Raw genomic sequence first — 25,221 nt, forward strand, 5'->3', positions numbered from 1 at the left:
CAGGGGGAGAGAAAGCACCTTTAAGCTACCAAGTTAAACATATACTCATTTGGCTGTGGTCTATCTAATGAAGCAAAATGATAACGTTGTAAAGTTCTGTGCAAGGATACCAAATGAAACTATTCAAAACCTAGTCTATGCAAGAAACACTATATGAAAAAACAGATGGAGTGGTTGCTCTTACAATACCTGGTATTCTCAACAGGAGTCACTACGTGCAAACTTGGTGCACTTGTACCCCATCTAAGCAAAGATAACTTTATCACAGTTTATGAATAGAAATGCAGGTGCGCCTTTAAATGTGGAAACTTAAGATATCATATAATGGGAGAAATTTACCACATAAAATAAACACCTCCTTCCTGTCTGCCTTTGTAAATTGCTACTGGAAGATTTCCTGCAACAGTTAGTGGAACCAAGCCAAAAAACAAGGAAAAATTTGCAAGACAGGCTGAAAATACCCTGGGGCTTTTGGATAGGTTACAGTTCAACAAAGAGCTGCTGTACACAGAATGAGCATTGTTTTGGTAGTTATTTAATCTAGCATACTATCATAAGGTAATGTAACATCCAGAAACTATTCTCAACAGAAAAAAATCCTGCTGCCAGGGGTCATCATTGGTGATCACTCGTGGTTGAGTATGATTGCCTTCCAGGCAAGCCCATAGCCAAGGAGTGTGTGTGTTACGGGTGCAACTGCCCGGCCACCCACCCCAGGCAAAATTTTTCCATTTAAAAAAAAACTGGTTTACTCATGAATTTTAACTGATTAACCAAAAGCCCATGTGATGTCTTTGAGAAGAAAAATGAGAGTTCATCCAGAACTGCAAGCACTATTTCAACCAAATTTTGATAATTGATTCACGTATAATTACTTAACTTTCTGCCAATTTACATTGCTATAATAGCAATAGCCAACGTAATGAAAGTGACCAAATTTTGACGTCACGGGTGTTTAATCAATATTTTTGATGTGAAGGCTATGTACTCCACTGAAACTGACATCAGAATCAGACTCCCCAGGTTAAACTTCATTAGAAAAAAAATAAATTTAAATACAATTTAAAATGTCTCCAGGAATATAACAACTTTGGTAATTTGTGCTTGCTTTAAAAGTTTATACTTTAATTTCTCCTAAACTATCATATTTTTAATAACTACGTACCAGATTAAAAGCATTTATATGTATTTTCAAAAATTGTAATAATATGTGTGGGTCATAGATCTTGATTTTTAGATGTTCCAATTTAAAGTGAAAATATGCATAAGAGATCTTTCAAAATGCTATATCTCTTATTCTAATCAACATTTTTTCATGAAATTTGAACACAATTATATATTTTATAATGTAGTTTCATTTGTTTTTACCCTACATAATTATCTTTAATAGTCACGTTACTACTCTCTTGCTCTTCCCCCTTTCAGAGCTCTCTCTTACGTCTGCCTTCTTGCTCCTCCCACTGGGGTGTAAAAGGATGGCATGAAAACAGCTGTGGGTCATTCCAAACCGCTGTCTTACTACTGTGCAATTATCTACCAGCTCGAGTTGCTGTTCTGAGCGTTAAAGCTCTTTTAGTTGCTGTCAGTGTTTCCTTTCATCCACCTGACTCCTAAACATCTAACAAAGCAATTTAATGTTTTTGTGTTTGTGGTAAAAAAGAAAAAGCCAAATATTGATGACTAAAAAGGCAACAGGTTTAGAACCATTGCAGCAGCTGATATTGATGAATTCCCCAGAAAATACACACCTGGATTGCAGGTGAAACAGAGAAAACTGTGAAAACTGAGGGCGGATTTAGACACCCCCTTTATTGAGGAAACTTCCACAATAAAAAGGGGGTTGCCCAGACAACATTCTGTGCACCCTGGAATTAATTCGCCATAAACCAGTGCAACCCAAAATTAATTAATCACAAACCAGGAAAAACCCTGGTTTGTGATGAATTAATTTGATAGTTGGTTTATTCCACGCTTTCTTGAAAGGCATGGGATAAACCCACTACTTCCGGTGGGAAAACTGTGGGAATACCAACCCCCTCCCCAGAAGCCCCCTGAAACTGAGTTGAAAAAAGAAAGGAACTCACCTGGCCTCCCTAGGATGGCTGCAAGCGTTCTCCTGGCATGTACAAATGACATGCCAGAAGAAAGAGGGAAGGAGGAAAATTGCTCCTGCCCTCCCTTTCTCCTGGTGTGTCATTTGTACGCACCAGGAGAACTCCGGTAGCCATTCCAGGGAGGCTGGGTGAGTTCTTGTCCTTTTTTTTAAAACTGAGTTTAGGGTTTCAATCAGTTGGAAATGAGCCAACACAGAAAAATCCCAAGAGGCCCTGAGAGAATGTGACCTGCCTAAGATTATCTAGTGGATTTCCATGACTAGAATTTGAACAATGTTCTCTCAGAGTCCTGATTCTGTTCACTGGAACTCAATACAACTGGCTACATTTTTGGACTCTTTGTAGTGAGGCCCCAGTGTTCCCTCACTTATGGTGGGGGTTCCGTTCCAGGACCACCCATGATAAGTGAAACTCCACAAAGTAGAGATGCCATATTAATTTTAATATTTATACATTATTTTATATATTTTATGTATTATTTTCTTACCCGCACTTCCTTACCTGCCTCCCGGAGCCTCTGGAGCCTCCAGAGCCACGCAGGCAGCAGCAGGCCAGGGGGGCAGGCCTTCCCTGCTGTGCCTCAGGCCACTGCACTTCCAGGGTCCCTGGCCTCCCTGGCCACCACTGGACGTAAATATTTAATATTTAATAATTTTTATTAATATTTTCAAAAACCCACGAAATAGCGAGTCCGCTAAAAGTGAACCATGAAGTAGCAAGGGGACACTGTATAGAAATGGTTCTGGTGAGATCATGTGTTCAAAATCTGCTATATATTAAAACTGACAGAATCCCACAGCCCACAACATGAGAAGTAGCCAAGACTGCTGAGGAATTCTTACATCTGAAATCCAAACAGGACTTTTCCAAACACTGGGATGTGGCTTTTGTAGAACTACTGAAACAAAGAGCTTTCCATATGGCCCATCCTCTCATCAGCACAAAACATCCCTTCTGTAAACGTTCATGACCCAGGAGGAGAGAGAGCAGAGAAATCTTTGTGTGTGAAAAGTACACACAGCAAATGCTTATTACAATAAGGGTCCAGGGCCAGATTGCGTTTCTAGGGTTTAAAAATATTCAGTTCCACTGCAATTTAATTAATCCCAAGAGAGTGTTTATTTTGCTCTTTGTGCCTGAAGGGGAACTGTAACGAAAGGGTTTATGGCGCATCAATTCAAATGCTACTTTGGGAGCCTGCCAACCGATTGCAGTCTCCGATGTCTTTGGCAGGCTGAATTTGTGTTATGGGGATGAAATGAAAAGCTCCAAATTACAGCTGCCTTCCCCTGGCAATGATTTTAGGGACAATGCAGGTAATTTGGCTGTAGTTTATGAATCAGAGTGTGCTTGACATTTCCTGATAATCATTAGTGACATTAAAATGGTTGGTCAACCTGCCCTGGGTTTGCAACTGGTCCTAAATGCATCCTAAAACAACTCGTGGATCAATAGCTACCTAAACCTACTAAATCTCATCAGTAGGACAGTTCTGTATTTGAAGAGGTCTGGATAGGATGGCATGTTATTCTGCTACCATGTCCCACTCTCTGCCCTAGAAAACCCATTCAGAGGGTCAGTCCATACTTTTATTCTAACTTGCCTAAGAATCCCAAAGCAATAATTAGTGTGTGATAATATGCATTAGAATCCTATCACATTTGTTACATCCTTTCCAACTGCCCTTCTCTGAGTAGCGTGACAATGTACTTTTTTTAATACTTGGACAAAAAAATGGCAGTGGTGGTTAATGTTCCATGTTCTCCAAGGACTGACTCTTGACTTATTCATTGGTCATATAAGCATCCATAATTTTGGACCTCTAAACTTTACTTATTCACGAGTATATACACTAAACTAGACAGATTAATCAACCTAGTTCAAGGCTTTTGATGCTTATTTCTTTAAAATCTGGGTTTCCCTGAGTATTAAACCAAGTTAATTGTACTAAATAAGGGTTACCATAGCTGGAATCCTATTGGTCCCAATTAGCACTGTGTTGAATGCTCAATCAACATGTAAATCTAATGATCCAATGGGTCTACTATAGTAAGGACTAAAACACCATTTAGGTAAAAGTAGTCCCCTGACATTAAGTCCAGTCATGTCTGACTCTGGGGTGTGGTGCTCATCTCCATTTCTAAGCCGAAGAGCCAGCGTTGTCCATAGACACCTCCAAGGTCATGTGGCCAGCATGACTGCATGGAGTGCCGTTACCTTCCCGCCGGAGCGGTACCTATTGATCTACTCACATTTGCATGTTTTCGAATTGCTAGGTTGGCAGAAGCTAGGGCTGACAGCGGAAGCTCACGCCGCTCCCTGGAATCGAACCTGCGACCTTTCGATCAACAAGCTCAGCAGCTCAGTGCTTTAACCCACTGCACCACCGGGGGCTCCATTTAGCCCCATATTTTTCTTTTGATATCTTCTACTACTAAGGCAAGTAAGATACAGGTCTCTTCATGTGGGAATTTGAATATGGCCAGCACAGATGGATGCAAATATTATTTCAGTTTGTTTTTATTTGAAAATACTGATTGAAATTTGCCAAAAAGTCTTCATATTTAGTGCAGATATTCAAATGTGAAAGAAAGTGCATATGACAGATTTGTCTATACTTACCAGAAAAAATACAATTTTGTATTGCGGTCAAATGCTCATTTGCCTTGGATTTCCTGTCAATTTCCAGCCTCTTCTCCTCTTGACAACAGATGACATAACAAAGTCTTACACATACGCAACTGCCTGAATGAGAAAAACCAGAATTTCACAACCACTACAACAAATGCTATAAAAAAAAACAGATTTCATTACATAGGCAAAACAATGGAATTAGTATGACTGGGTGGCACAGTACCAGGAAAAATATATACACAATTAAATGAAAAATAAACAAAGAATGACATTTCTCTTTTCCCCCTTAGTCTTTTCTGGAAATGGATGGGGCCAGACTTAATACGTAGGTCATACCTACATGTTCTCAAGAGGATAAAGAAAGGAAATAAACTGACCTGAAGGAATCTCCCTTTGCTCCAACTCATAACCATGCAACTTATAGCAAATAAAACAACTGATGATAACAGATAGTATGAAAGAAACCACAAACACATCATTCTTGACTGATTCATCTTTAGCCTCCGGTGGAATTTCCTAGTGTTTGATTTCAACTTTGATTCATGTTATATGATATAAAATGCTCAGTGAAAATAATTACTGCATAGTGATTCTTACAGTTAATCGCTGGAACTGAAAAATCACAATCTGCTTTCTCAAAATATCCAACTTTCCTATATACCAGCAGACCAGACATAATAGCTCTGACCTGGATCCATATTTTTTTCCAAGACAAGAGGTCTCTTAGTGAAACAGAACTTTGGTAATATAAAAATAGGAATATTAATCATTATTCATTTCCCACACATTTTTTCATGCTCAGGAGTCTAAATACAAACACACACTTAAAAGAATAGCTCAATACCACCATCTTCACAATTTGTGATATCTTTCAGAATATTGTTTTGCATATACATTCTCCCCAACCCACATCCACCACCACCCCTAAAAAAGATATGTTTCCTGCATGAGAAACTGGTTTTGTATAGAATAATAATATAATAACAACTTTATTTTTATACCCTGCCGCCATCTCCCCAAAGGGACTCGGGTTAGGGTCAGGGTCAGAGTTAGGTGCGGCTTACAAAGGGACATGCCCAACAAAATAGGATAAAATAAGAATCAAGAAACAATCAATATCTAACATCAATAAACATAAAATCAGACATTGTAAAAACAATTAAAAGCAATATCGGTTCATAATTACTAAGTGCCATGAATCCTACGTGGCGCTGGGAGAGTATGAAAAACTGTGTATGTGTGTGTATGTGTGTATATAATCTTTCCCCTGCAAAATTGTGAAGTACAAATCTCTCTTGAGAAGTACACATAAATGTTCATTTCTACAAAGTCATCTCATTCTGTTATTGAGAAATTGATGCTCCTCATAATTAGAACAAACAAAGATGAATTAAAAATGAATGTATTTTTATTTATTTTCCAACCATTTTCACAATGTCGGGAGAGCGTTCCTCTTCAATTCTGGGAAAGTCCGGCCAGCTATATCTTCCCTTATGAAATCTGCTTTTATGAAATTGTATAAACTATATGAAATGAAATTAACCTTTAAAATGTTACTAAAGTGCAGATCTGCAAAGCCGCCTTGCTTAAGCCTATGATATGGGAAAGGAAACAGACTAAAGCTGGCTTATGTATGCAAGCCTTAAGGCACCCAAGTCTTATTGCTCTGATGATATATACTGTATTTTCTGTGAACCAAAATTCTTTTTCATTGAGAAATCTCTTTTCTGTTGATAAATCCTCTTATTGGGAAACTTCCTGGCTTCCACTGATGCGATTGGGACTATCGGATGATATAGATCAGCTGATATACTGCTAGTGATACCAGCCCAATATCCCATCAAGTAATCCCAATCACCTTTTTGTGTTTTCCGGACTACCTTTGTGTTTACCTGGACTGAACATTAAGTCAATCATAGGAGTATTTAAATTTTGACATTACCACATTCCTGGTTTTCCACCCCTCATGGGGGAGGACGTTAAATGGACTTTGGCTTTAAACTATTCAAGGGCAGCTGTTCCTTTTTCCAGCCATGAGGGAACTCCTACAGCCAATGACATCAGGAGGAATCCCCAGTCAACAGGAGCCCAGATCAAAGCTAGGTCAGCTTTTCAGCCAATCAGGGGAAGGCATGGGTATTTTGAATGGATAAAATGCTCTGTACTTCTCTGTATGCTCTATGTCATTTATTTGAGAGTGCAGACTCTGTACCGACCTCTGTTTGTTTCGCCTTCAAACCCGGTTTACATCTTAATTTGGCCTTTGGAATAGTGCCTTCTGACTGTCTGCCTCAATGGAGGTTTACACACACAAAAAGGGCAAACATTATGGCATTGAATGTTTACCTTTTGTGTGTAAACCACCCTGAGTCCCCTTGGGGAGGGAAGGTGGTCTATAAAGTAAGTTATTATTATTATTATTATTATTATTATTATTATTTTACTGACACAAAAACACAGTATGTCACAGCAAATGAGATCTATATGATGGATTTCGTATCACAAAATCACAAGTCGAACACTTCCCAAGCATCTAGGACTGTGTGATGTATTTTCAAATGATGCATGCAGATCCAAGTAAGGTGGCCTTTTGCAGTTGACAGATCGTGATTTTGTCAATATTTATTGTTTTCAAATGCCGGCTGAGATCTTTTGGCACACCACCCAGTGTGCTGATGACCACTGGGACCACTTATACTGGTTTATGCCAGAGCCTTTGCAATTGTTGTTATTATTATTATTACTACTACTACTAGTAGTAGTAGTAGTAGTAGTAGCAGCATTTATATCCTGCTTCTTCTCTCCCAAAGGAGAGTCAAAGTGGCTAACACTAACAAAAAATACAAAAAGTAAATTAAAGCCCAAAGCATACAAACAGTACATAGGCTCTGAAAACTGAGTTTCGGTTTCACAACCATTGCCAAGTTGCATATGAGATACACGTTGTATATGAGGGTTTTAATTCTCTTCCCTCCTAGACTGTGAATAAAAACTTTGTCTCATTCAGACTATATTTTCTGAATGTGCACTATCTGTACATAGATATGCATGCAGGTTGAATTTGGAAACAGGACCAAAAATATAGCGAATTGTTGAGTTGTTCCTACTTCCTCTTTTAATGATACATTATCCATTGTTGGGTAATCAGAAATTGCCCTGACCACCCACCTTTTAAAATGTTGTTTGCTTGTTTGAATCCAAGAATTACACAATATACATACACACATAGCTGGGATAGAAACATTCATATAAGGTTGATCTAACCAGGAGGAGGGGGGGGGGGGTATTTTGTACAACTAACCAACATTTCAACCACTAACTTTAAGACCATATCATACACAGTAACTGTCCATCACAGAGTAATTTCCAAAACCAAAAATATGAACATATTTATTCCTGTCGTATGGGATTCTTATTTTTTCATTGTTACATGAACTGGAATTTCATGTATGAAGCAGTTCTGAAGCAACAAAACATATAAAATCACAAGTGTAACACAGAGGTATGAGTGTAAAGTTATGTAAAAAGAACCATTTGACCCACAATTGTAAAAGGAAGTGAGCAATCTGGATGCAGACATTGAGATACACATGCTACCCATTGGAGTAAGACTTAACTCCAATGTCAGTTAGTTTCTGTACACTGGATATAGTGGGTTGTTCTGCTGTCCTTTGGCTCTGGTAGAAAAATATCTTGTCTTGTTCTTTAAATATACCTGAACTTTGGCTTTATACCTTGATGATCGCAAGGAGATTTCATTGGAGAAGCCTGTCTTCCTTATTGCACACAATATGTATTGACTTGGATGGAAAAAGTACTAGATTTCCAGAGAAGGGCACTGCTTTTTAAACATAAGTATACATAGTCAGTGCTCCATAGCTGGCAAAGATTATTCAGTGATTGGTATCACTTCTGCACTGTTGCAATTTGTAAATGTCATTTGGCTTGCCCTTTGTATTTCCTGGGGGAGTGGCAAGTCACTGAGCAATGAATGAGCATCAGCCTATGCAAATCAAGCTTCGCAAAGCTATTGCAATTGTCAAGACACAGGATCTGATTACACCTCACAACTGGCACACTGGGCAGGAAATTCAAGTCTTGAGCTGGCTTGGCCTGAGCCCTTCTTGAATGACACTCACATGCTTAGAATGATTCATGCTTTGCTAAAATCCAGTGGGGAATTTAGCAAAGCATTCTTCCCTCTATAGAATTTATATAAATTATATCATAGTGCCAATCCATCTTGAAGCAATAGGAAAGGGAGAATTGGGGTGCATCCACACAGCAGAATTAATGCAGCTTGACACCAATTTAACTGCCACGACTCAATGCTGTGAAATAATGGAAACTGTGGTTTTACAATGTTTTTAGCTTTCTCTGCCGAAGAATGCCAATGCTTCACCAAACTACAACTCCCATGAGTCATGGCAAGTAAAGTGGTGTAAAACTGTATTAATTGTACAATGTATTTATTTATTTGTTTATTTGCGGTATTTCTATCCTGCCTTTCTCAGCCCGAAAGCAACTCAAGGCAGCTTACAAATTGGCAGCAATTTGATGCCACAATGTAGATGCATTCTTGGTCTTACTGCGATAAGGCTGTACTGTGATAGCTTAGCAGTCTTGCAGCCTAATGTTTTATAGGCTTTAAATAGTAGCCATAGCTTTGTATACACTACAAAGCTATGTATACAGTTGCGGATGGGAAATATGCAGAGACAGAATAATCAGTGAATTTGGAAGGCTGACTGTATCCTCTGGAATACCACTTCATTCCCACCTTAGAGAGAAAGCTTTCAAAACACTGGAATGAATAAGAAAAAAAAACATTACTTTTTAAACACTATGCAAGCAGAAAGAATAAATTTATTTGAAAAAATTATTTTCTAAGCCCTGGTTTGCAGATGCATGTCTCTTTTGGACAGTCCACTTTGCTACTAATAAATAAGTGTTGTAAGGAAGAGAATTCTTTCCAGCAAGTGCATTGATCCTTCCAAAGGCTTCTATCATTTCTCAGAAGTGATTGTAAATCAAGAACGTTTAGCCTGGATAGTTGTTGAATCCTCCAAAAATTGTTCCTCTTCTGTGCTCCATGGTGAAAATGGCAAGAACTGGAGAAGATTAGGTAAAGGTTTTCTCCTTACATTAAGTCCAGTCATATCTGACTCTGAGGGTTGGTGCTCATCTCCATTTCTAAGCCGAAGAGCCGGTGTTGTCCGCAGACACCTCCAAAGTCATATTGCCTGCATGACTTCATGAAGTGCCGTTACCTTCCCGCCGGAGCGGTATTTATTTATTTACTATATTTGTACACCACCCTTCTCAGTACCTATTGATCTACTCACATTTGCATGTTTTCAAACTGCTAGGTTGGCAGAAGCTGAGGCTAATAGCCTTTTATATTTACCATTGTCTCCCATTCAGTTTTCCTCCAGTCCCTATAAAACAATAGAGGGTATTTGGTTTCTCTTAAAATACTGCATTCATATACTGCATTCACATTTCAAAATCAGCTAAACAGATGTAAATGTCTTCTATCAACGTTTTGTAGTAAAGCAAAAGAACAGAAAAAAGAGAACAGGATTAAAGCTTTGAGAAAATTTAAGGGTTTTTTTTTTCATGTGAAGCAATGTCCAATTCTGAAGGGCTCACTATGCATCCAATCAAATCCTGTGCCCCATTTACCTGTTTTGCTAATTAATAGGTTGCACTGTACTCAATTGTCCTTACTGACAGATAAATATTCATAGTAATACAACCTAGAGAAAGGTTTAGCAAGTTTAATAAAAAAATAGTTTGTTGACTCTAAAGCCAAATGGAACAATTATGATGTCTAATTTGACTCACTTCATTACACAAACGTAAATGCCACCAACCATATCCAGCTGTAGAGTTGATAATGAATGATGCCATTGGGATTTTGCCAGACTGAGGACTAGGCGAGTCCCAATAAATGCCTTCCTCGTCTCAGTTTCCTGGACAAAATAGCTAGAGCTAGATTAGAGGTCTTTGCATTTATTATCACCTGGTGCTCCATCTCCCATATGCTGTCATAAAAGCTGTTTATAAGAGTTTATATGTGTGCCAGAAGTTGCGATGGGGCAGCAGCTTTGTACTGGTGCCCTCCTGCTGTGTTGATATGGCTTCTGCCAAGGAAACATCCACCTCAGCAAATAACTTTGCAACCAGCTTTCAGTCCTTCCCTGCATGTGCATGCATATAATCTGCATATGTTCCCTCCTTGTTCCTACCAGGAGGGAACATATGGAGACTAAAGAGCAATGTAGAAGGATCAAATTTGAAGTCCTAGCATGTGGCCACTGCAGGGTGAATGAACAATTCATATAATATTAACTTAATCCAGTAATGCAGCACATATGTTAAAATGATGCATATTGCATTAAGCCAACTGCTCAAAAGATCAGAAATGTCCCAGAAAGAATGGGAGTTAGGATGAAACCTTGACATGTCCCAAAAACAATAGCCGTGGCAGGGTACACTAGCCTTCCATCGTCTTCCAGCCTTACCTCTCCTTTTAAAAAGGTCTACAGCTGCTAAAGCAACATATCTTCAAGCCCCGGTTTCAGCCTGAGTACCACATCTGGGCAAAGAAACCATAAGTAGGCCATGTATTTTTAAAGTATTCGGTTATGGACATATAATAGTGTCAAAGTGCAGCAGGCTTCTCATCTCCCAAAATGTGGCTTGCCCCAGCTACCAACTGTGTACATATCTGAAGGCTCAAGTCTTCAGATACAATAGGAAGTAGAGTCCCCTAACCAAAGGACAAGGGGGAAGAATCTCAGGATGAGAGCACTGCCTTGAAAATGTGTATATATGTATGTATATACATATTTTATTGATACTGTTAGCATTGGTATGTTTTGTTTGAATTGCATATTCTGTGCAAATCTAGCTGATACTTAATATATCATGCTTAATTATATCACCAAGGGCTGGCCCTTATAACATTACCAGGGCTTACCCTCTGTATTTGAAGTTCTAGCATGAGGAGTTTGATGCTGAAATCTTAAGGCATGAGGTAGATCTGACCATACAATCATAGTAGAGAAGGAGCAAGTACGTCATACCTAGTGGACACTTCAAACACCATATCCAATAACCTCATTGTTAATTGTACCAATTTAGGTTTTGTAGCCTTCCCATATTCTAAGGAACAAAACTGTTACAACTCATACACTTATCTGCTGTTTGATCTCCCCATTAAACTCCTACATGCTCATTCTAGTGACTCTGAGAACAACTAGACGTGTGTTGTTCAGCAAGACATTCATGCCATTATGGTTAAGAAAGGGATAATTACATATTCCAAACAGTAGCTTTTTCTTGTCTGGAGCATGGAGAATCCCTAGCAAATTGTTATAATGCGATATAGTTTGCAGACCAGAAGAAAACATCTCATAGCTGGATGTGGTCTACAAGCCATAGTCTTCTGTCCGCTTCTGGGCAATGACCTCTGCCTTTCTACTATGGAAGCTTTTCACAAAAATCTCCCTTTAACTACTGTTTGTCTCTCTGGTTGTGAATTGAGGGATTGCTCAGCTGCACCACACTGACAGGAGCATACTGTGCATTAAATGATGTAGAGAGTGGGGAAGGCACATAGAAGATGGGATGCTGAGAGGCACATATGTTTTTTATTCACAGACCTTTGGTTGGGAAGAATGAAGCACACAGTGAAGTGGCAGGAATAAGCCACATGCAATGTTTATGTAGATGCAACAATGGCTTGCAACCAGGACTGCCCCTGAAAAAAAGATTTATTCCAAAATGCTCTTGGCTCAATAAATATTCTCTGTGCCTTTGGAAAGTTTCACCTTTGCTTTCTGTGAATAGCTTTCCCATTTATATTTTGTCTTTAGCTACTGATCCAGAAAACGTCTGGAACTAGGCAGATCTTTTGTTTATACTTCATTAACACATCATTCACTCAAATGTTTGCTTCTTATACCCCCCTCAGCCTCTTTTGCCTTCCCCATGCCCGTTCTCTCTACTTCAGTCACAACATAGGATTTTGCATTGGTCATGGTTCAATTCACAACCAGAAGGAAAAAAATCGTCATTCAACAACAAGAGCAATGGCTAGATTTCTGGAACAAATCAATTAAGTTCCTCTGTTTCCTGATTGATTCTTAACAGCACAATTTGAAATGATTTCTACATCTCCATCAAAAGTTTCAATAATATGAACAAAGATTGTTTGTGTTTAGACAGCTGTTGTCAGCAAAACGTGAAAAATAAGTTAAACATCCTCCAAATAAGTAAAATATCCCAGGAGGTATTTCTGAGGAATTTTTTGAAATCCTGAAATAATATTTATGTTGTCTCAGAATATGTTCTTGCAATTCCTGGTATTAATTGCAACCTTTTATTCCTGCCCTTGCTTGAGTTTCCTTTTAATTGTGAAACATACAGGAATATTGCGTTCCCTTTTCTTATCCTTTCTTTTAAAATTTCCCAATTTTCCTTTTACTATATTTTCTTCTGGCATTTAAAGGTGTGTTCATCCCAACAGCACATATACATTGTCACCATGTGAATAATTTGTGTTCAGTGGGATTGTTGGCCCAAGTTGTCAAAAAACAGATCCTTCGATGTATTGTTGAATGCTTTCATGGCTAGAATCACTGGGTTGCTGTGAGTTTTCTGGGCTCTATAGCCATGTTCCAGAAACATTCTGTCCTGATGTTTCACCTGCATCTATGACGGGCATCCTCACAACCTTTGAGGTTGCCTCCCTTAGATGCAGGTGAAACGTCAGGAGAGAATGCTTCTGGAACATGGCCATACAGCCTGGAAAACTCACAGCAACCTGAATCCTTCAATCTGTATAATATTTTTTCCAGAGAGAGAAAGCCTGCATTTTATTAGATCTGTACACTGTAAATACTGAGCATACTTGCAAAGGGAAATTAAAGTTCCCCTATGGCCCAGGTGAGCTATTCAAGGGGATTTGGCCACTGGAGTACACTAGTCAAAAGCAACTAAAATCGATGGTTGTGTCTGCTAATAAACCTGCTTGCATTAATCTCAAATTGTTCTCATCCTAAACCATAGGGATGATTGCTTCCAAATCCCACCCCCATATCATGTTAGGCACTGCCTCCTATTTGATAAGCTGAAAGGAACACATCACTCTCAAGTGAAAATTACTCCTATAGGACTTTAATTCTAACATTTCCTCTGCAGCTTAGACACAGGTCAGACGTGGGGCAGGCATCCTGTCCTTGTTCACCCACTGATACGGGCCCTTCCCCTCTGGATGTTCCCAGGTATACATATCCAGCCAGGTGAAACCAGTAATGACAAAACCAAAGGAAGGCATGTTGTCTTTTCACACCGGAGCTAGTGCGGAGTCACACAGTAGCAGAGCCTTACTCACGCTGCCACTTTGGTTCCCACAGTCCTTGCTTTGGAAAACATGCAAATACCATCTAACATGCAAATGATCTTCTGGCAAGATCATTTAGTCTCTCATTCATGGGGTTGCTATATAAGCCAAAATTGATTTGATGACAGTTAACAACAAAAACAAGATAATTTACTCTTCTCAAACAATTCTGCTTTTGGATTACTAAATCAGTCTTACGTTGTGAAACTTGACTGCCACAATTCATAAAGTTTTACAGAAGACAGGTAGTTTTTAGTTTTTCACTCAGCCCTCCTTTTCTCACATTTTCCATACTTTTTTCCACCCTTAAAATATGAATTACACTTACATCTAAGATGTTAAGCCTTCAAGTATTTTTGTTTCCTCTTGCTATAAAGTGGATTGCCTCTAAATCCTTACTACATTAAAATATGCCTGGCATCTTCGTGAGGAAGGTTATTAAAATAAAGTATAAAGAAGGGAAGTCTTGAATTACTTAATTTTTTTACCCAGCTCTCATTGTCAAATGAATAAAAAGTGAAAAGGAAACAAATTCAGCCTGTGCAAAATTAGAAAGTGATGTTCCTTATATCCCAGGTTTCTGCTTTTCAGCTGCAGCTCTACCTTTTGCAGGGGGATAATAAGGCACAAAGGTGACATTGGCAGCAAGGCGAGTCATTTACTCTCACAATCACTTGATCAGACTTGAAACTACTCATGTTTTCTGTCCCAAAGTTATCACCTTTTATCAGCTATATAGCAAGAAATTATCAGTCTTAGAAGCTCACCTGACTGGAAAATTGAAGATGAAATAACTAACCATACAAAAATATTATTTGGAAAAGTGAAAAGCATCATAGTAATACTGGTGGTGCAGTGAGTTAAACCACTAAGCTGCTGAATCTGCTGACTGAAAGGTAGGTGGTTTGAATTCGGGAGCAAAGTGAGCTCCCACTGTCAGCCCCTGCTTCTGCCAACCTAGCAGTTCAAAAACATGCAAATGTGAGCAGATCAATAGGTACCATTCTGGCAGGAAGGTAATGGCGCTCCATGCAGTCATGGCGACCACATGACCTTGGAGGCGTCTATGGACAATGCTGGCTCTTCAACTTAGAAATGGAGATGAGCACCACCCTCCAGAGTTGGCCACAACTAGACTCAATGTCAAAGGGAAACCTTTACCTTTACCATAGTGCAGTAATTCTCAGCCTGGGGTCCCCAGATGTTTTTGACCTACAACTCTCAGAAATCCCAGCCAGTTTACCAGATGCTAGGCTTTCTGGAAGCTGAAGGCCAAAAGCATCTGGGGACCCCAGGTTGAGAACCACTGCCATAGTAGGACTGTTTCAGACATCATCCCATTAACTTTCATATAGCAGCTCAGATCAAACGTAAATAATTATTTAGTCTCTGCCTAGGAACCAGGGCCGTAGCCAGAAAATCTTTTTGGGGAGGGTTGACAATTTCGGGGGGGGGGGGGGTTGAAAATTTCGGGGAGGGTTGAAAATTTCGGGAGGGGGGAGGTTGAAACCTGCCTCCTAGCTCACACTGAAGCAAAGAGCACAGCAGGGGGCAGAGCAGCCTTCAATAGCCTGCAGCTCCGCCCCTGTCAACCACCTCCACCAAGTCTGGCCTCCTTAATGAGAGCATTCAACACACACACCCCCAACTTGGTTGCTTCACTACATCAGCTATTGCTGCAAGTAATGACAGTGTGAATAAATTGTCAATATTTGCTTGAGATAGTGCTTACAGTTCTGGAGGGACTCTTAATTTTTTGCATCTCATAGATTTAGCATGGGGATTTGGTTAACCAGTTAAAATTCATGAGTAAACCAGTTTTTTTTAAAAAAAATCTGAAACATTTCGAGGGGGGGGGTTGAACCCCTAAAACCACCCCCTCGCTACAGGCCTGCTAGGAATGCAGTCTTTTCCACAGGCTATTATACATGAATGTTTCAGACAGAAAGTTTATACAGTAGACTCTTATTTATTTATTTATTTATTTATTTCACTTACTTATACCCCGCCCTTCTCACCCCGGGGGGGGGGGGGGGACGACTCAGGGCGGCTTACAGAGAAGGCACAATTAGATGCCCAAAACACTTGACAAGCAATACAAAATACAACAATTCAACAGTTAAATTAAAACATCAATACATAATAAAATAATAAAACAATCTCATGTTCAGGGTTCAGAGTCCATATATCCATTCCCTTCCATTTGTCCTTGTCTATCGTCAGATCCTTAAGTTAGTTATCAGAATGACCAAAGGCTTGGTCCCACACCCAGGTCTTCAGTTTTTTCCTAAACGCTAGAAGGGATGTCGCCGATCTAATCTCCCCGGGGAGTGAGTTCCACAGGCAGAGGGCCACCACTGAGAAGGCCCTGCTCCTCGTCCCCGCCAGCCTCACTTGTGACAATGGCGGGGTCGAGAGCAGGGCCTCCCCAGAAGATCTTAAACTTCGAGGTGGGATGTAGAGGGAGATCCGTTCGGACAAATACACTGGGCCAGAATTAATTAACCAGAACTCATGCAACCAGAACTCTCAAGCAACCCACAAAAAATAAATGAATAATACTTTTAAATTAAAATTAAAATACATGTATAATACAGTAAAACAGTGTCACATGAGGTTTGTCTTTACTTTCTAAAATGTGTTTGTAATTACTGTATTTCAGTATTAACCACAAATCAATATAGAGTTTATAGTATGGTATTAATAAAGGTAAAGGTTTTCCCTTGACATTAAGTCTACTCGAGTCCGACTCTGGAGGGTGGTGCTCATCTCCATTTCTAAGCCAAAGAGCTGGCATTGTCAGTAGACGGCTCCAAGGTCTTTTGGCCAGCATGACTGCATGGAGTGCTGTTACCTTCCTGCCAGGGCAGTACCTATTGATCTACTCACACTTATGTTTTTTCGAACAGCTAGGTTGGCAGAAGCTGGGGCTAACAGCAGGTGCTCACCCTACCTCACAGATTCGAATGCTATGATATACTATAGGGGTATAATATTTGTTAGGCCTATTTTTATTAGAAACTCCCAAATAACCAGAAACTATATGTATCCAGCATCTACCAATCCCCATGGTGCCGCTTAACTGAGAGTCTACTGTATATGAGTGTTTCCAAACAGAACAAATATGTCAAGAGGTTTCAATATCTGTTGCTGTCATTCTTGGTATTTTATAAAATAGATGTTTTTGTTTCAAACTGTTTTTTGCCCATTTCTGGCATCATCTGCAACATGTATTCCCAGCCTTAGTTTAGTTTCTTTTTAATTCTGAGATATATCAGAATAAAAAAGTACATCAATGCCTCGTTGTGAAATAGTAGATCACTGCAATGTCATTTTTGCACTATAGCACTATAATTATTATTTTTCAATGAGTTAGGAGAAAATCTTCTTCAAACTATAGGGCCACCTTAGCAAACTATGCTCTGGTTTTAAAAATCCTTCGGTGGATTCTGTGACAAGAATGGAATCTAGAAATGGCTAAAAATGGAATCTAAAAAAGAAATCAAAGTATCAACAACCAGCAAATCAAACATATAGGTGGGAAGTCATACTTCTTTAGACCAGCCTGAAAGAGCTCTTCCTAAAGTACCATCATGACTCTTCGCGACATTGACTCTGTCCACCTTCGTCCTTCAGAGAAGCACTCTGCAATCTCTGTGCTTACGTTTCACCATATCTGTGTTACATTTGCAAGGAGTGGGTTCTTAAATTTTAACTATGTCAATTAATCTGTAGAGTTGGTGACATATATTATGAAAAGATGCATCATCTTTTTCCAGAGCTTGGTAGAAAAAAGGCATGATTCGTTGATTCCCAGCAGCAACTTTGCAAGGTTTGCAGGTGCTGCCTGACTTCATTCAACAGGGCAAGGTCTGCTTTATCATTCTGGATTTGATTTGAAGGAAATATAGCACATATATTTGTGTATGTGCTCACATGGCTACGCCCCTGAAGCATCCGATGATAGATATGGGTGGCTGAGCAAAAGGGTGGGGTAAGGGACCATCCAGCATCTGTCAGATGAGGCTAAAAGGCAAATAAAGGAAGGACAAGGGGCCACTATGATGTTGCCAAAGCTCTGAAGTATGAGTCAGATGCCAATATAGTCATTTCGCTTGATTTGGTGCAAAGCTGTCTTGGTTCTTATCCTTTTTTGGGGGGGGGGGGCATGGATCTCTCTGAAAATCCAACAGGCGCTATGGATCCCCTTCCCCAGAAAAGTACATGTATACACTCTTGTGTATATGAAAGAAATTATTTCCAATGCAATAAATAATTTGTATGCATGTTTTATATCTTAATATATTGCGATATAAATGTGTGCATACAAATTATTCACAAGCATAGAACAAAAATACATTAGTAAAATCAGATTATGTTAACAGAAAGAAGTGGAAAACAATGGATTGCTATGCGTTTTCTGGACTGTATAGCTGTGTTCCAGAAGCATTCTCTCCTGATGTTTCACATCTATGGCAGGCATTCTCAGAGGTTGTGAGGTCTGTTGCAAACTAGGCAAGTGGGGTTTATATATCTGTGGAATGTCCAGTGGGAGAAAGAACTTTTGTCTGCTTGAGGCATATGTGAATGTTGCAGTTGTCCACCTTGATTAGCACTGAATGGCCTTGCAACTTCAAAGTCTGGCTGCTTCCTGCCGGGGCAATCCTTTGTTGGGAGGTGTTAGATGACCCAATTGTTTCCTGTCTGGATTTTCCTTGTTTTTGAGTATTGCTTTTTATTTATTGTCCTGATTTTAGAATTTTTTAATACTGGTAGCCAAATTTTGTTTAAACACGGCCATAAAGCCCGGAAAACTCACAGCCATCCAGTGATTCTGACCATGAAAGACTTTGACAACACAAGTGGATAACAATTTTTGCATGCATTTTTGGATTCCCTTAAGCCAATACATGCAGCTAACAGTTAAAAAATCCCCATCTAGCCACATATGTACATGATGTATTTTCACACCACTTTTTCCAATGTAAGATACTTCAGGATTTTTTTCCTTTGCAAGACAAGTTCACGGGAAGAGTTGAGCAGAGATGGTAATAAAGGAACAGTAATAATATTTGTTTGTAAAAAATCAATCTCAATTAAAAATGCATCACAAGGTGCATCTACACAGTAGAATTACAGAATTTAAATAACACTACTTTAATCATGCTATGCTATGGAATCATTGGAGTTGTAGTTTTACAAAATATTTAGCCTTCTAACCTAAATTATGTTGGTGCCTTAGCAAACTACAAATCCCAGCATTCCATAGAATTGAACCAAAGCAATTAAAGTGGCATCAAACTGCATTAATTCTACAGTTTAGATCAGTGGTTCCCAACCTTTTTTTTTTTTTACCAGGGACCACTTGACCAGAGACCACTTAGACCAGGGACCACTCTCCAACATCAGTGCCAAAAGGGTGACAAATCAGTTTTTGGTCAACTTTAGATTCGGTTTGGTTATTTGGGATGCTGATTCAGAAATTTGCAATCAATAGACCACATCACCTCTAGTTTCCGATACAGAACATATGCCATCCAGTAATCAGCATCTGCTCACCTACAGAAACAATATTTAATAATCTAGAGCTGGTGTGGTAGTAGTAATCTTTTCTGGGTAGTCAGCCTCTCCCCTCTCGACAACCCTGTTGCCTCGGCACTATAAGATGGTTTCACGAGACCAGTTGCTCTCATTGCTGCATAGTCTCTCAAGCAACGGTGTAGTAATGGTGAGGCCGCGGACCATATTTTAGTTCTTGCAGACCATTGGGGTTCTATGAACCACAAGTTGGGAATCTCTGGTATAGATACACCTACAGTTAGGGCTTTCAGTGTGCTCTTTTTTATGGCCATACATTTTAATCCCAATCTTTCCTTTAGAGAATTTGAGATGGCATACATGATCTCGTCCTCTCACAATACTATTATGGGGTAAATGAAATAGTACAAATACTTGCCCAAAGTCACCTATTATACTTCAAGACCGAGTAGGGATTGGAATTCAGATTCCTAGATACAAATTCAACCAAGCTGCAAGTAGTACTCCAAAGCTGTTTTCGTAAGTAAAAGAAAGAAAGAAAAGAAATTAACCTTCCTTTATTTGCAAGGAATTTTCATAGATCCTTTTCCTACAGGGAATTTTCCACAGTCATTTTGTTTTGAATGGTTGTCCCCCTCCAATATGCTGAAGTAGCAAAAGTCACCTTAACTCTCCACATTTCTGAGACCTTCTTCTATTATACACATAAATCAGGCAAATCTCCGTTACCGAGATGGAAATAACTTGTATTTTCCAGTGCCCCTCTCCCTAAACCCATACTCCAATATCTGCCAATACATTCATTTCCTGACCAAGTTTTTGGCTTGTTCAGCTTTTCAGTTAACGTTGGCAGGGAAAAGGCTCCACTTCTTCTTCTTTTAACCTTTCCTTCCTACTGGTGAATCGGAGGGCAGTATAATGTTTGCTCTGTCAACATAAACTTAATCCCAAGCCTACAAACTCTATTAAAATAGAGTGAAGGATGGGAATAAGTTGCCCTTTAAACGAAGCGAAAAGCTTCTTACAAAAAGCTGCCTTCAGAGCAGGAGTTTAATCTTGTACATTTTGTGTATTGTTGCAATATAGATAGAACTTATAGGTGATTGAGTAGCATCAAATACAGCCATGAATTAAATTTTGGAATGTGAATCTCAAGAGCATAATTTCAAGAAATCTGAAGAGGTACTAAGCAATCAGCAAGGTCATAAGTAGACAGAATACTTGAATACACACACACACACACACACACACGCAGATAGTTTCATGACATTCAAAGACATGGGGAAATAACAGAAATTAAAAACTACCAAGGACTCATTCAGATTGGCCAAAGGCCTTGACATTTAGTAAGAGTTGTACTTATTGGGATTTTATCCTTTCTATTTTTTGTGAATTTCCTGGATTAGCCACACCTTTTAAAATCACAGACAGTGGATATTTATACAGGCAGGGTTTATATTAATCTGTATTTCACTGTTTCAATTCTATTTGTACAGAAAATGGAAACAAGAGGTAACATTCAGAGTAGCCCAACATTTATCAAATCTATTGATCCAGCTGAAGAAGTCCCTTGTCTCGTGTCATTTGATGCCACTTCTGCTTACAAATGCACCAGAAGCCATCTTCTCAATGAAAACAATATCAGTATGAATGATTTTAGAAGTAGTAGAAAATAAATTGCTTATTCACTCCACAAATAATAAATTTAACAAGTAAGGAGGCAAATTTATTATTTAAGTAATAACAACAAGGCATCTCTCAGTATTTTCGGCTTTTTGCATCAGGTAGGCTTTTCTGTCTTCTTAATAGAATAAATAATAAAACTTTATTTGTATCCCGCCACCATCTCCCCAAATAGACTCGGGGTGGGGGGCTCACAAAAGCACTCAATAGTGCGGAACACACAGAATACAGTAGATTTGTGATTGTATAAAAACAGAACAATAAAAATTATACATACAAAGTTTATATAAAACAATATATAAAACCCCTACTAATTAAAACGTTTTAATAAAATGCAACAAGCTGCAGAAATAAGCAAGCTGTATACGATGTCAGTCCCATAAAGTGCAAAGTAAAAACAATCCCTAAGTCCTTCACTTTAATTATTAGACATGATCAAAGGCTTTTTCAAAAAGTTTTCAGATGTGTCTGCAAGACTTGGAGTGTGGGGGTCAGCCTTATTTCTCTAGGGAGGGCATTAAAAAGCCGAGAAAGCCCTCTCTCTCGTCCCTACCAACCATGCTTGAGATGGGTGGGACCAAGAGGAGGGCCTCCCCAGCAGATCTTAGTGTCCGGGCCGATTCATGGAAAGAGATGCGATGTTGAAGATAAGTTGGATCCGAACTGTAAAGGGCTTTGCAGGTAATAACCTGAACTTTGAATTGGGCCTGGAAAGTTGTCAGCAGCGAGTGGAGCTGCTTTAACAAGGGCATTGTATGCTCCCTATAGCTAGCCCCAGTTAGTAATCTGGCTGCTGACCTTTGCACTAACTGCAGTTTCTGAGCCATCTTCAAAGGCAGCCCCACATAGAGTGCATTGCAGTAGTCTATCCCAGATATAACTAAGGCGAGGACAAGGTGGCCAAGTCAGGCTTTTTGAGGTACGGTCACAGATTTATTTATCTAGAAGTTTTATATCCTGTTCTTCTCTACCTCTGTGGAGGGACTCAGAATGGCTAACAACATCAAAAATTCAATGCTACACAATAAATAACATTTTTAAAAAAACACACATAATAAATAAGTTATAAAATAAAATATAAAAGAGAGTTCACTGAGTTAAAAACATCATCCAACTCAATCCAAACATTGTGGTCCAATAACTTTTAGTCTTTACTATCGTGCACAAGTTTTAATTGTGCAAAGGCCCTCCCAGCCACCACCAAAGTGAGCTTCAAGTGTCAGCGCTGAATCCTGGAGAACCCCCAGACTGCAGACCTATGTCCTCAGGGGAAGTATAACCCTGTCAAGCACAGGTTGCCACCCTATATCCCAATTGGCCCTGCGACTGACCAGGAGGACCTCTGTCTTGTCTGGATTAAGCCTCTTGCAGTTTATACTTCCATTTGTTCTCATACAAATTGACCTTGCATATTTCATCACCAGGATTGCGAGGACAAGCCTTGCTTCTGGAAAATATGCATTTGTTTGTAAATCTGAAGTGTCCATATGCATATAAAACCATGGAGAGAGAGTTCTAAATGACTTCTCCCAAGTTTTTGAACTCTCTTTCTAGGGCAATTAGGATGGCTACCATCTTCTTATCAGCAAGTGAAAACATTTTTATGCCAGCAATTTACTTGTAATGGTGTGTTGTTGAGTTTAGTCTAATCTGTCTTTTGGGAGGAGGGGGGGGGGGTATTCTTACCCTTTATCAAGGGAACCACTGACCGCATAAGGAAGCTGATGAAGAAACACAACCTACAAACTATCTACAGACCCACTAAGAAAATCCAACAAATGCTATGTTCAGCAAAGGACAAGAGGGGTCCTCTCACCTCTGCAGGAGTCTACCGTATTCCATGCAGCTGTGGATAAGTCTACATAGGGACCATCAAACGCAGCATTGCCCAAACACGAATCAAGGAACATGAAAGGCACTGCAGACTAATTCAACCAGAGAATTCAGCCATAGCAGAACACCTGATGAACCAGCCTGGACACAGCATGTTGCTGGACCACTCTAACAACAACCATGTGAGGCTACACAGAGAAGCAATTGATATCCACAAGCATGTGGACAATTTCAACAGAAAGGAGGGAACCATGAAAATGAACAAAATCTGGCTACCAGTATTTAAAAAAACTCTAAAATTAGGACAGTAAATAAAAAGCCTGAGGATGCCTGATATAGATGTGGGCAAAACATCAGGAGGGAATGCTTCTGGAACATGGCCATACAGCCTGGAAAACTCACAGCAACCCAGGATTTTTGACTGTTTTAATTTTGTAGATTAAATGACATTTAATAATAACTTTTATCTGTCTATTGATTTTTTTACACACCTTTTAACCTGTGTTTGTTTTAAGCTTTGTAAACTTCCTTGAATCTCAGTACAAGAATTACTAATACAACAACAATTATTATATCTGTATACAACTCACCTTTTATGTGATTCTTGTATGCAGGTCGAAATCTGCAAACAAAATACACGAATATCAAGGGATAGGACTTGCCACACGATCCCATTCTCACTATGCTTGTTGCTATTTCTGCCTTATACATAAGACTGCCTTATACATAAGACTGCCAGGTAAGGACTCTGCCTTATACATAAGACTGCCAGGTTAGGACTATCTTGGGCTCTGGTATTTTAATGCCAAAACTTCAGACTGATGGATGTCCCATTGTGATGTTATATGAGAGGGAAGTGGGCTCAGGTGATATTATAAGCAGACAGCTCCTGGTAATGTCATTAAGAGTGTATATTATGCACCAAACACAGTTTCAGGAAGTATGCTATTAAATAAAAACAGCAAGTTTGGCAAATGAATAAATATATACCTTTGAACAATTATGAAGACAGTGCTCTCGCCCCAAGGTTCCTTCTTCTTGCTCTAAGAAGTGGAGAAAAAGGTTCAGGCCCTGGGATCAGATAAACATAATAATGATAATGATAATAATAATAATACTTTATTTATATACCGCTCCATCTCCCTGAGGGTACTCAGAGTGGTTCCCAAGTAACATCACAAAACATACAGAGTAAAAACAACATAACCATAAGATTAACAAACAAAATATAAGCATAAAAATTGTCACCATAACACACATATATTAAAAGTAATCCTGCCTGTTCAAGGCAATTAAAAATTTAAAAGGCCGGGCCAAGATTTGTACAAGCCCAAAAATTCTAGTGGGCCCGGGAATTAAGTGCAATGCTATGGCAGGCAACAATAATATTAGGTATGGATCTGTGGCTGTTCATTCCGGGGCTGATTAGAGGAAAAACTCTGGGTAACTGGTAGGAAGAATAAGGCCATATTAGACAATATGTGGGGCTGAGTTAGAACTGGTCATTTTCAAAGGCTTGTTGAAACCACCAGGTCTTCAAGCTCTTACGAAAGAAGGGGGGGGGATGTAGCCTGTCTTATTTCCCTTGGAAGGGCATTCCAGAGATGGGGGGCCACCACTGAGAAGGCTCTCTCTCGTCCCCACCAACCGCACTTGAGACGGTAGTGGGATCGAGAGGAGGGCCTCCCCAGAAGATCTTAGAGCTCGTGCCGGTTCATAGAAGGAGATGCGATCGCGGAGATAGGTGGGGCCTAAACCGCTTATGCTAAGTCAAATCAAGATAAATGATTAATTTATTATCATCTTCAGCAGCAGCAGCTTTTCAGACAATAACTCCTTCCTCGCCATGCTCAGAAATGTTAACAGATCTGGAAACTTTTGAATCTGAAGCATATGTTCTTTTGCTGATCTGCAGAGTCATAGGAAAGATGCTTTTATCTTTTGTCTACTTTTCAGTGTCACACTGGCTTCGAACCTAAGATGGTCCTGCAATTATCATCTGCTGTT

At 39.4% G+C, this 25,221-nt stretch overlaps 1 long non-coding RNA gene across 1 annotated transcript; it reads right to left on the bottom strand.

The window, feature by feature from the left end:
- Positions 1-4,742: 4,742 nt before the first annotated feature.
- Positions 4,743-24,246, bottom strand: LOC132772657 (uncharacterized). Its single transcript, XR_009631250.2, has 3 exons — positions 24,205-24,246; positions 23,805-23,836; positions 4,743-4,859 (listed from the first exon to the last, which is right to left on the bottom strand). It is a non-coding gene; the product is annotated as an uncharacterized lncRNA (long non-coding RNA).
- Positions 24,247-25,221: the final 975 nt, after the last annotated feature.

The sequence above is a fragment of the Anolis sagrei genome, chromosome 4 (genome assembly GCF_037176765.1).
Source record: "Anolis sagrei isolate rAnoSag1 chromosome 4, rAnoSag1.mat, whole genome shotgun sequence".
Classification (NCBI taxonomy): Eukaryota; Metazoa; Chordata; class Lepidosauria; order Squamata; family Dactyloidae; genus Anolis; species Anolis sagrei.